Raw genomic sequence first — 12,972 nt, 5'->3', positions numbered from 1 at the left:
TTTAGATTTTTTTTACAGTTTTTGTTTGCACAACTATTAAGTGGTAATTCTGCCTTGTCCACAGGAAAAAGAATCTCAGGGTTGTATATGATATCATGTATGTACTCTGACAATAAATAAATCTGAAATCTGAGATCAACATGGAATTATTGGATTGAAATGCATCCTGTTCTTTACCAAATGATTCTCTGACTCGAACCCACACCCTTCTGGTTTGGATGCAAGAATGTTTCCAAGTACACTACAGATGATATTTTGAAGTAATGAATATTTTTTTTAAACTATTTCAATCTCCTCTTTAAGCTCCAATCCTCACTAATTTAGCTGAGATGTTTTCCCATCCTCTGTCGCATTTCAGTCAGCAAGTTTACTCCTAAAGATTTATAGTAATTGGTGGAAGGTTTGGAGGAAGAATGATCCTTTCACCCCTAAAGTATTAGGGGCCTAGAACTCATTGCCTGTAAAAGCTATGGGGCAGAAACTCTTATCGCACAAATAGATTTTTGAGGTGTTCTTGAAAGAGCCATTATCGCAGGACTATCAACCAAGAGCTTAAAGCAATGCCCAGCAAGGGCATGATGGGACAAAAAGCCTTCTGTATATTTTCTCTGCTTATAGTCCTGCAATGGGCTTCAATGATCTGGTCTAGTGAAGTGGAACCGCGCCAGTGTTCCTGCTCAATTAATGCCCAGTAAACTGCAGGAAAGATAAAATGGGGGTAAGTAAGTAACAGATGAGATCTCAACTGATCGTTTCCATCGCAGCTCACCTGGGCTCACCAACAGAAAATGAAGCAGAGTTGAAACAGACTCCAACCTGACTGGTGTGGAACCATACCACTGCCTTTGATGGAAGAGGAGTTGAGGGTAAACAGACTAACTCACCATGAATAAATGAAAGAAGAGGGTATTCTGCCAAGATCAGAGACTGATCTAACACACATAAACAACACTGCGCTCCAGTGTCAGAGTGAAGTCAACAGAAGGTGCACTTCCATGATCAATGGAAAATGAACCATGAGCCACTGGGCATAAAACTCTGAGCACTATGGACCTAGAGATCACAGGCATTTGTGCTGGAAGCTTCAGTTTCTATAAATCAAACATCATTCAAGAGCAAATTGTTTATAGGGTATTTGTCATTTCACACCACTATTTGGCACAAGGTGTTCATGTCCCACTGTGTCAAGCTCCAGAATTCTTATTCTCCTTCTCTCTCTCTCTCATCTATATCTATATAGATTGATTGATCAATAGATAAGTACATTTCCCTTATTACAAAAAAAAAGTCAATTTGACCCATCGAGTATATCCTGGCTCACAGAGCAATCCAATTATGTTCCCCAGTCCTCCTAATTCCCATCAATTCTATATAGAGTGACAAATTAACCTCCCAACCTGCATGTATTTGGGATAAGAGATGAAACTGGAGATCACAAGAGGATTGTGGAAACTCCACACAGGATTGGACCTGGTCTCTGATGCTGTGAGGCAGAACGACTAACTGCACCACTGTGCCATCCTGTCTCTCCATAATTCTCTTCATTTTCGATTCCACCTGCACTGAATTTGCCCATCGTTATTGAATGAAGATCTACCGGGACCAATGCTTGAAAAGGGCGCACAAAATCAGTGAACCGGTGCAGACTCGAAAGGCCAACATGGCCTGTTTCCGCTCCGTAAATGGTTATATGGTTATATTCTTCTTGGCCCAAAGCACTTTACATCACTGACATTTTCCTGAAGTACAGTCACTAATCATAAAATGAGAGAGATCAAGGACTGTCCAGATATTCACCACAATAAGATCTGTTTTTTTAGGAACTCACTAGGAGATAAGTATTGACTATATTAGTATCTATATTAATATTAAATAAAATGTATTTAACAATATGAATTTATTTTCATATATGTATATACACGCTGCATAAATATTTTTTGTCTGTATATTATGGTCTGCATGTTTTTGCACCGAGGGCCGGAGAGCGCTGTTTCTTGAACTACAATATGCTTGGTCTTCCTCAGATTAGTGGTCTGGAATCCCTAAGGTCCTGCTGAGAGAAAGTTAATGTGGGCCTTAACTTATCACCTCAGCCAAAACATGATGGAGATCTCAAGGGACTGCACAATGGCATTTTCCATTCAAATCACTGGAGTGGGATAACCTTCTGTGCTGAATGAGGGGTGTCCTCTATCATTATCACTTTGTAATCTTTCAACTATGAATGAACAATTGATCATGGAGTCATAGAGATATATGGCAAGGACACAGGGCCTCTAGCCCAATTTGTTCATGCTTTCCTGATCTAGTTCCATTTGCCTGTGCTTGGTCCATAAACCTCTGGGCCTTCCCCATCTTCGTTGCTGTCTTAATGCCTTCTAAATGTTATAGTTGTACCTGCCTTTACAGCTTCCTCTGGCAGCTCACTCCATATGTCCATTATCCTCTCTGTGAAAAAGAATGCTCCCTTTAAATATTTCTCCTCTCATCTTAAATCTATGCTCTCTGGCTTTAGACTTCCCTATCCATGCCTCTCATGGTTTTGTCACTTCTATAAGATCACACCAGTCTCCTAAGCTCCAGGGAAAAAAGCACAGCTTGCACTTTGTCAATCCATGCTGTTGAAGGGCATGAGTGTTATTTTTATATTAAATTTAAACATACAGCATAGTAACAAGTCCTTCCAGTCTGTGCTGCCCAAATGCACCCAATTGACCTACATCCCCCCACCCCCCACCCCCCCCCCCCCCCGTACATTTTGAAGGGTGGAAGGAAACAAGAGCACCCAGAGGAAACCCACACAGACTGGGGAAAATATACAAACTCTTTACTCCAGATTCAAACCCGGGTTGCTGGCACTAGAACAGATTTGAGCTAACTGCTAGGCTACTGGTGCCTCCCTACATAATCCTATGTGTTACAGGAAAAGCGCAGTTTTGGGCAACCTGTTGCAAAAAGGAAATTTGAACAAAAGGCAGGACAGAATGGAGGTTCATGAGGAACTGTACCAAAGACAATCCATGCTGATGTGGAAAATAGGTGTAAAAGTTGTGTTTTTTTTCACAGATGGTTATGTAAAAACAGAATGCTGGAGGAAACTCAGCAGGTCAGATGTGGTTGTCGTGGGTATCCTGCGAGGTCGAGGATGATCCCCGTGCATATATTTGTGTACTTGACGTTGCACTCCAAGAAGCATACGATACTTCACAAATCAACCAACTAATTCTAATGGCGGACACTTGCCGACCATTTTTCCATACCTTGATAAAGGACTTAAGCCTTAGAAGTCAGTTATGTATTTTAACCTTTGCTAATATAAACATACTGTTTGACTTACTGAGTTTCTCCAGCATGGTGACTTGACTTCAACCACGATGTCTGCAGATTTTTGTGTTTTACATTTTTGTTTTAACCAGTCTCAGGTCCTGCTGCCACTGGAGATTGAGAGGTTGAGCCCTGTGTGAAACCCTCTCGGAGGCCACATGAATGGCAATGGTTCTCTGCACACAAAAGGGGCCCACATGACTAATGCACAGACCCAATACCACCATGAAAATCTACCCATGAACCACAGAATGAAATCAAGGAAAGTCATCCTGTTTTTGTATTGGATGGCATGGTTAGCATAGCAGTTAGCATGTTATTACAGTACCAACTGGGTTCAAATCCGGCACTCTCTGGAAGGACTTTGTATCTTTTCCCCATTTCTGTGGCTTTCCTCCTATGCTTCAGTTTCTTCCCACCCTTCAGAAAAATATGTATGGGGCTGTAGGTTAAATGGAGTATTTGGGTGGAGCAGGTTCGTGGTTCTGAAGGGCCTGTTATTGTGCTATATTTCTAAATTAAATTAAAATTAAATCACATCAAAATTTTTATGATTGAAGTTTATTTGTTAAATTATAACAAAAACTTTCTCTTTGAACCTCTGTATAGTAACTTGAGATTAGAATCCAGCCCTTGATTAAATGTCATCTCACAGCAAGACTGTAGAGATCAAAACCTCAGTGCACAGAGCAATGCTTTGGAACATTGATTCCACAGTGTCCTTGAACTGCTGCATTTGTATCATGCGCAGTGAGGTTGAATAACCCAAGAAGGTTGTAGCAAATTGAAGCAGAGGTTCTTGGCTCAACTGGTCTCCATTTTCCTGCCCAATTCCCACAATCTTTGACACCCCTCCCCCCATAGTCCAAAAACCTAGAGATACAGTTCCAGTCACCTGACTTCAATCCTAACCTCCAGTGCTGCCTCCATGGAGTTTGCCAATTCACCCTGTGATGAGAGTTTCCACCAGGTGCTCTGGTTTCTTCCCACACCCTAAAGACATGTGGATCAAGAGGATGATTTGGTCACCGTGAATTGACCCTTATGCCCCCAGATGGAGTTCAAGGGAATTTATACAGAAGGTTTGGGTAAGTGGAGAGTATGAACACAGAGGACTGAAGGGATCTTTCCCTCCTGTGACGCTGTTCCATTTCATCCAGTGGTTTTTAAACTACCCCCCCTAAACTCACATTCCACCTTAAGAAATCCCTGTGCCATAGGTGCTCTGTGATTAGTAAGGAATTACTCAAGGTGATATGTGAGTGGAAAGAAAAAGTTTGAAAACCACTGTTTTAATTGTATCTAATTGACTCATTATGTGCAGTTTCAGAACTCCAAAGGAAATGGGCCAATTAATTATTCTCAAGCAAAATATTTCAGTAACATTTGGGTATAGAGCAGTGGTTCTCAACCTTCCCTCCCACTCACACCCCACTTTAAGCAATCCCTTACTCATCACAGAGCACCAATGGCATAGGGATTAAGTAAATTGGAATGTGAGTTTAGGGGGGCAGCTTGAAAACCATTGATATAATCCATGGCAGGGTACAATGCGTGGGTGAATATTAAACAGAGGTGAAGAATAACTGAGTGATGTTAACTAGATGAGAGTGTAATATTAGTTCGAATCCAGAGTTGTAAGGAGTTTGTATGTTCTCCCCGTGTCTGCGTGGGTTTCTTCTAGACGCTCCAGTTTCCTCCCACCCTATAAAACATGCAGGGGTTGCAGATTAATTAAGTGTAATTGGGCAGCATGGGGCCAGTGACTACTATATGTCTGAATTTAAATATTTAAAATTTAAATTAGTGTTCAGAGGAAGACACTGTGCTGGTGCAGAGACAGGTCAGAGATTTTTTTTATCATGGAGGCAGAGTTGAAAGAGGAAGGTTTTAACTGTGTTTAAAGGGAAAGTGGCAAAAAACCTCTGGAGAGCTGAATGAGAACACAGCAGCAAGTCATTGGTAGAAAGTGTCTGTAGTATAATACAGCATCCAGGATATCCGGAACTCATCCCTTCCCCCAGCTTCAACCTTGTGAGTTTCCTTGAAAACCACTTTCCCTAACACACGGGAACAATGTAATCCATTGTAGTTGGTATCTTTACAGAAGCTCTACTAACTCCCTTTTTTCCCTATACCATCTTCAATTAAGATCTTAATCCATGCAGTGTGTTATCCCTAATCTCCGACGACTGCCTATAGGACGGACACCAGCCGTGGTTGGATCTGACTGCTTTGAATTTAAATAGATTGCCTGGAATTTCTTAACATGTAAACTAGATATTCAAGAAAAATTCTTTGAAAGCAACTCCTGCCCCATGTAACACATATAGGTTTAGGATTTTTTAAGATGTTCACCTGCTATCCAGCTCCTCTGCCTGATTACTCAATATTAATCCCAAAATGGTTATCATTGATCCTGACCTGTTCCCGATTTTATGCTGAACTCTGGTGAAAACATCAAATCACTGACCTGCTCTCCATTGATCTTTTCCACCTTCCCTCCTTATGATAGTCTTATCCTTGAATATTGCTGCATTAATTCCATCTGTAGAGAAGTAGTTTTCGAAGTATAGCTACTGCCTCGTTATGTATGGCAAACACAATGTTGGGCAAGCGTGAGACATGCCCTCCCCAACAAGGCCATCTGAGTGTAAATTGGAGATCAGAGGCTGGAATCTGGAGCAAAAAAGAACACTCTCTGCTGGAGGAACTCAGCAGGTCAAGCAGCATCCGTGGCAGGGAATGAATTTTACAAGGCGGAATGTAGAGTGGAACTAACCAGTATAATAAGAACAGGGTGGGCAGGGTTAGACAGGGACCAGTAAGAGATTGGTGAACCAAGAAGGATGATGGACAGATGGGGAGGGTGAGGGGTGGAATTGAGAGATAGAAGCAGTTGATTGGCAGGAGCCAGACAAAGGGAGAGAGACCTTTGCACCAGGGTTGTTCACCTAGAAAGGATGCTGGCATTTGGATGTGCATTGGTAGCACATAAAAGCTCTGCACAAGTGCAGGTGGCAGCACAGCTCCTCACAAACTACCCACACACCTCTCCAGCCAGCCACATTTTTGCCCCATCTGTGGAAAAGTCCGAAGCCCCCACATGAACTTCATCGACCACCTTAGAATCTGCAGAATCAGTGCAAGGAACTACTCTCATTCCTGACAGGCTGCCTGAGAAGCACCAGTTACAGAATTGACCTGAGCGGCTTTAAACGCACAGCACTCCCTTCATACTGTGCCTTGGTATTCTGCCATAATACCATAATTGTACTGGTATGGAAATGCACTTAAAATGGAATCCCATTATTAATTCACCATCCTGAAATTTCATTCACCTTGTTTGTACCAAACTGAATCTCCCTTGTTAATGCGTCAGACAGATGGTCTGGTTGAATACAACACAGGCTAAATAGGCTCCCTCTAATCTCCTGAGTGCACTACCTGTAATTAGCATATTGACACCATTGACTAACCCGCAGAATCAGTTCATTCCTTTTCTATTCAAAACAATGTTGAATCCTAACACCAGCAAAGGTCTTGGGAAGTGGCAAGGTTGTGAGCACAAATGTTGCTCACTCCAACAGTCCTCACTCGGTCTGGTGGCTGTGGGATAGACAAAGGACATGCATTTGAAACAGGACAATTTGCAGACCAATATAAAGGATGAGAAATTTAAAGCTTTACTCATGAGCTGTAAGTTTCAGAGGCCAGTATTGGACAGCTAAAGTTGATTGAATAATCTGATTTTCTTTCTAGTACAATTGAATCTTCGGTGTGATGCTTTGCCCCGGCACACCTCCATCTTATTGCCCAACAATTGTTGAAAGATGATCTGATTCTAAAAATTCACCCGATTTGGTCATTAGCTCGCTGCTGGTTGTGAGTTCTTGCTTTGTACAAATTGGCCATTGCATTTTCTACAGTGCAACAGGATTTATACATCTGTAGCATTTTGGTTTGTCCTGTAGTTATATATGGCATTCAGGAAATACAAGTGCTTGGTGTGATATTTCAGTATTGTGAGGCTTCTATTGGTACAAATTCAATCTGAGGGCCAACATGTGCATTCTCTGTCTGTCTCTCTCTCTCCACCTCCCTTTCCATGTCTATCTTTGTCTCTTTATCTCTCTCTCATTTTCTTTCTCACCTCTTTCTCTCACAAACTTTTCCTTTCTCTCTCCCCCCCCCCCCTCCATCCCTCACTGTAGCAGGATACTCTAGTGCAGGGGTTCCCAACCTTTTTGTTCCTCTGTAACCCTTGGGCATTTTTATATATTCCCGTGTACCCCTAAAAATTAAGGATAAAAAAAAAACAACACTATGCAATCTGACTGCAGATTACAACACCAGGTATTGTACAGTAGTGGTTATTTTCTCAGACCCAATGTACCCCTTGAAGTGTGCAAATGTATCACTGGGGGTCCATGTACCCCAGGTTGGGAACCCCTGCTCTAGTGAGACCAGATCTTAAAATTCAAGTGCAATAAGTTAAAAAAGTAAATATTCAAGCACAGGTTGTGAAATGTAAAGTCCCTGGAATGCTGGGGTGAAAAATCAAATGTGATACCCAATGGGCCCTTGCTTAGAAATTAAAGATATGAAAAATATGATGTACCAGCGATTAAAAGAGAGAAAGATGGTGAAGATGGCTGGAGGAACTGAACGGCTCATGCTGTTCCCACTGTTCCTGTAGTCTGGTTCTTCAGTGAAACCAACCATAATTATCAGCTTTTCCCTCAGCCATCTGCTCTGGCTCACACATCCCTCACTGAATAATTACAGTGTGCTAACTGCTGTTAACACAGAATGTGATTGAAAATATTGGAGTCAGGGGCTTCGCAGTGGTCTCGACCACTTGGTGCTTCATCCAAAAAGCATCCATTAATGAATACTTTGTTTTCCCTCCAGGATAATGTTACAGCGTGGACTTCTGTTTGATCGACTCGCCTTTTAGATGGAAATCTATCAAGTATACTTTCAGAGTGCACTTATAACAGCCATACATAAAGCTACTGCAACCCTTTATTGATGGCCTTCAAAATTGGCAACCAATCTTCCTCATTGTTCAATTTCATCCAAGGAGAATAGAAATGGAACAGAAGTGTAGGGCATCTTCAACATGGTGGCTATACTTCAGGCATCTCCTTAGAGTGATACTGCAACCCTGCAGTAGGGCTTGTAGTGGGCACAAATTGACAGTGGGTTCAGCAAGTGGGCAGCATCCAGTGGGGCAAAGGACAAATTAATGTCTAAAAAAGGCTCTAAACTTCCATTTTACTCAAGTCAGTCAGACTAGGGACAACTTCCAGTGGAATGGCCTCATTGAGAGCTAGCACTGCAGGATGGCACAGTTAGTGTAACGGACGTTGCTATGGTGCCAGTGATCGGGACTGAGGTTCGAATCCCATGTTGTCCGTGAAGACTTTGCACTTTCTCCCCGTGTCTCTGTGGGTTTTCTCTGGGGGCTCCGGTTTCCTCCCACCATTCGAAATGATTAATTTGAAAAGGTTAATTAGGTGTAAATGGTCAGCAAGGGGTCATGAGACGAAATAGCCTGTTACTGTGCTGTATGTCCACATTTAATTTAAAATTTAAAAACCTGTTGGGGATCTTACCAAGAGTCTTTACCTTGTGCTTGTCAATGGAAGGACCTGTGGCCCTGCCTCACTATTGATGAAAAGGTCGAAAAAGTACAATTTGTTTTTCACAACACACTGCTGGTAGATCTGAATGGCACCCAAGCAAACAACTTCTTGGTGGCACTGATGGAAGTGCTGAGCCCAGAGAGGGTACAGCATGGCAACAGGCCCTTCCGGCATATGAGCCCACACCACCTAAATACACCCATGTGGCCATTTCACCTACTCATCCTGTGCATTGTTGGAACTTGGGAGGAAACTGGAGCACCTGGAGAAAACTCACACAGTCATATGGAGAACATACACACTTCTTACAAACGGCGCTGAATTGGAACCAGGTCACTGGCATAGCAAGCAGCGATCATCAAGGATCCACATCACCCAGCACGTACTCTGTTCTCACTGCTACCATCAGGAAAGAGGTATAGGAGCCATAAGACTCACACCACCACGTTCAGGAACAGCTGGTACCCCTTCACCATCAGACTTCTCAACATCAAACTCAATCAGGGACTCATTTAAGGACTCTTATTTTTACAGGATTGATTTTTTTTCTCTCTGTATTGCACAGTCAGTTTGTTTACATTTATTTATTTGTTTACATGTGTACATTGAGTACAGGTTTTTTTTACACAACCCATAAATGGTCATTCTGCCTTGCCCACGGGAAAAAGAATTGCAGTGTTGCATGTGATGTGATATATGTACTCTGACAATAAAGCTGAAATCTGAATCTGGCTAGCGTTATGCCAACCACTACAATAACCATGCCATCCGAAAAGCAGAGTGGTGGATCACTGACACAGATTCACTAGGCTAAAGAGTCTATTTTCATGGCGTGTGACTTTGACTCAAAGACTCTGTTGCATTGTGAACGGTAATCACTATTTAATCATCTGAGGTTTTAAAATACTCAGAGATGGCTAATTAAAAGCGATTTAATTTAACTCAAGTACACAGAACTGGAAGCTGCAAGTACGTGATTAATCATCCTAAGGCAAAACTTGAGAATTAAAGGATTCCCCTTCTCACACACTGGAGTGGACCTGTGCAATGAACAATCCTTTAAATAATTGATGCTGCTGTGGTTAATTATTTGGCTAGGAACTTGGATGTAAATGCTAGGTTAAATCCAGGGAGGGCTGGACACTGAACAGAAACATTGGGTCAAAGAGAGAACCCAGTCCAAATAAAGGATATTAAGATTTTTGAATACTAAAATGTTTGTTTGTCAGAAATGACCTACACCAAGTTTTTCTTTGTGAAATTAAATGAGATAAACTGGAAGGATAATTATAAAGATAGAATAAGCCAGATGTTTCTATAGAATTTATGGCACAGAAACACCTCATTCTGGGCAGAACTCTAGCTAATTAGATTACTTGCAAATAGAAGGAGTCCACAGCTTTACAGAGAAAGTATATCAAGGTCAATTAACCTTCAGTTCGTATTTGGGACATGAAAGGAAACAAACTCAGGTGAAACAAACAAAGTATGTGCAACCTCCACACAGACACAGCAGAGGTCTAGATCGAACCGGGATCTGCTGAAGGTCGCCCATTCTGATGCTGCTCCATCCACTAGCTTCAGATTTCCACATCTGCAGTCTCCAGTGTGTCTCTATTTTTTAATCCAGACAAAAAGTTGTCTTCACCAAACTAACTCAACATTGTAGGGCATCTGTTCCTACCTGGATGTGCAGGGCAAGATTGTCTCAGTTTAAGGGAGTGAGAACCAGTAGAGTGGGATCAGATTCAGATCCCGGTCTCATCACAAATATATGTAGAAGGTAAAACCGGCCCAGATCTCTCTTTTCCCATGCATGCATGGGAAGAAATAGCAGTCGACGATTCAGGTCAGAGCCCTTCATTGGAAAAAGAATTGTTGAAATCTGTGCAATTGTATTTGCACCCAACACGCCTCCCCCACACCCCTGCTCCAATCCAATGCCGCCTAAAAATCAGTGTGGCCCACCATTCAACACTGACTCACTATATGGTATGTGTCGTGGTGCCTTTTTTATGTGCTCGCTCCCCCTAATGTTAGAACCTGGTTGCACGCATGATCCCACCCTTCAAATACTGTCCTTTACACCAGCTGCTCTACTACATTGATCCTGTCTGGATAAAGAGCTTTGGTTTGAAACATCGACTGCTCTTTTTCACCCACTGATGCTGTTCATTGTGATTAGCTTCAGATTCCAGCATCTTCAGTCTTCCTTGTGTCTCCAGATGTCACTTTTGTCTGTGCTCTTTAGCCAATAAAGCCTCATGCTCCAAAAGCACTCCTCACTTGTCTTCCTGCCTCACTAGTCTTCTCTCATTCAAAATTGACTTTCCCATAATATTTAAACTAGTGGAGTATGAAATTCTTCATGAATAATCCTGTTTGATGTAAATTGTCAGCAAGACTTTCTTTGTTTTTGAATTTAAAATGTTATCGGCACGACTCCTTAAAAAAAAATCCATCTTGGCACTCCCTCCTCCTTCCAAAGACTGGAAACATAATGTGTACACAGAGCAAACAAAAGAATTAAAAAGCTTCAGGAGCTGCAGGGAAGGTTGATGATGCTGTCAGAAAATGCATGAATTCTTAATGTTTGAAATATAAATTGTTGGCAGTGCATTAGAGCTGTGGATTTGAGAAATAGTGTGGAGAAGAATGCTGAGGTCAAAAATGAGAATTATATGATGGAAAAGATTGCTAATTAAATCTCAATGTAATAATTTGATTACATGTTTGTAACAGAATTGGCTTAGAGCACATTAAACAGATGGTTCATGTGACACGGGGGAAAACTAGCATTTGCTGGTGGACTGAGAATGGGAGAAAGAGGTGAGAATAAACACCAGACATTGAAAAGAATCAGAATTCATTGTCATGGTCAAGTCATGAAATTTGGTGTTTTGCGTCCACATCATAGTGTGCAAATGTTCATATTATAACCATCTTACAACATTACTATATAAAAAAAGTACACAAAAACTAAGGCAATGTCTTTGGTTCATTGATTATTCAGGAATCTGAAGGCAGCAGGGAAGAAGCTGTCTATGTACACCCAATTGACTACAACCCTGGCTGGTACGTTTTGGAGGAATCCGGAGAACCCAGAGGAAACGCACGCAGACACGGGGAGAAGGTATAAGCACCCTACAGGCAGTGCCGGATTCAAACCCCAGTTGCTGTCGCTGTTACAGTGTTGCACTAACCATTACACTAACCATGCTGCCCCAACCCCAATTACCCCATAAATGACAAGTCAGTTCTGAGCCAACTACATGGGTGGATTTGAATTCACCAGACAAATTGTGAATGGCAGATTTCACTCCCAGGAAGATAGTAATGAATTAGTTGATGTTTAAACATTTTAATATTGTGATAAAAGTCACATCATTTTGTTTTTTTTTGAAAATGCAATGTATTTAATTAAAATGTGCTGAATTTTGAAATCCTAGTTGCAATGGGATTGAATTTGTGCCTCTGACAAAGGTGCCTCAGGTAAATGTTAATGATTCCATGTCATGGTAATACTTTGAAAAACAAGCAATGTAACTCCTGCATTTTGGGTCAAACCTATTGCCATTTTTAAAGCAGATAGTTTGCTATCTAGTACATGGCTATTTGTGGGAGATCACCTTATACAAATATTCTTCTGTGTTGCCATCACTAGAATACTGATAAAACTTTAAAAGCAAATTGCTGATTGTGAGAAGTGTTAAAGGAATTATTTTTTTCTTTTGTATGGAGTGATATTGAATGAGATGAAGTGAAAAAGACATGGGACATGGGGCACTCTCCTGGGTCTGGGGTAATACACCAGAAACGGAGATAATGGTGGGAAAGCTCAGTCAGCATCTGTGGCTAGTGATTAAAATCCAGAACCCTTCATCAGAACTGGGGAAGAGAGAAAACAAGTTAACTACATAGAGCAGCAAAGGTGGGAGATAAGCTCTTGCCAGACAGGCTTCAATTACTTCAATAAAACTCAGAAGACTGGAAGGAC

The 12,972-nt window shown here is 41.6% G+C and overlaps 1 protein-coding gene across 7 annotated transcripts in view; it reads right to left on the bottom strand.

Moving 5' to 3' along the window:
- The window catches only part of LOC138749879 (synaptic vesicle glycoprotein 2B-like), a 139,939-nt gene that overhangs the window by 68,492 nt on the left and 58,475 nt on the right, over nucleotides 1-12,972 (bottom strand). The gene's annotated exons all lie outside the window — the stretch shown is intronic.

Source organism: Narcine bancroftii, chromosome 14, assembly GCF_036971445.1.
Source record: "Narcine bancroftii isolate sNarBan1 chromosome 14, sNarBan1.hap1, whole genome shotgun sequence".
Classification (NCBI taxonomy): domain Eukaryota; kingdom Metazoa; phylum Chordata; class Chondrichthyes; order Torpediniformes; family Narcinidae; genus Narcine; species Narcine bancroftii.
The sequence above is the reverse complement of the archived record's forward strand: the minus strand, read 5'-3'. Positions and strand labels throughout refer to the sequence as shown.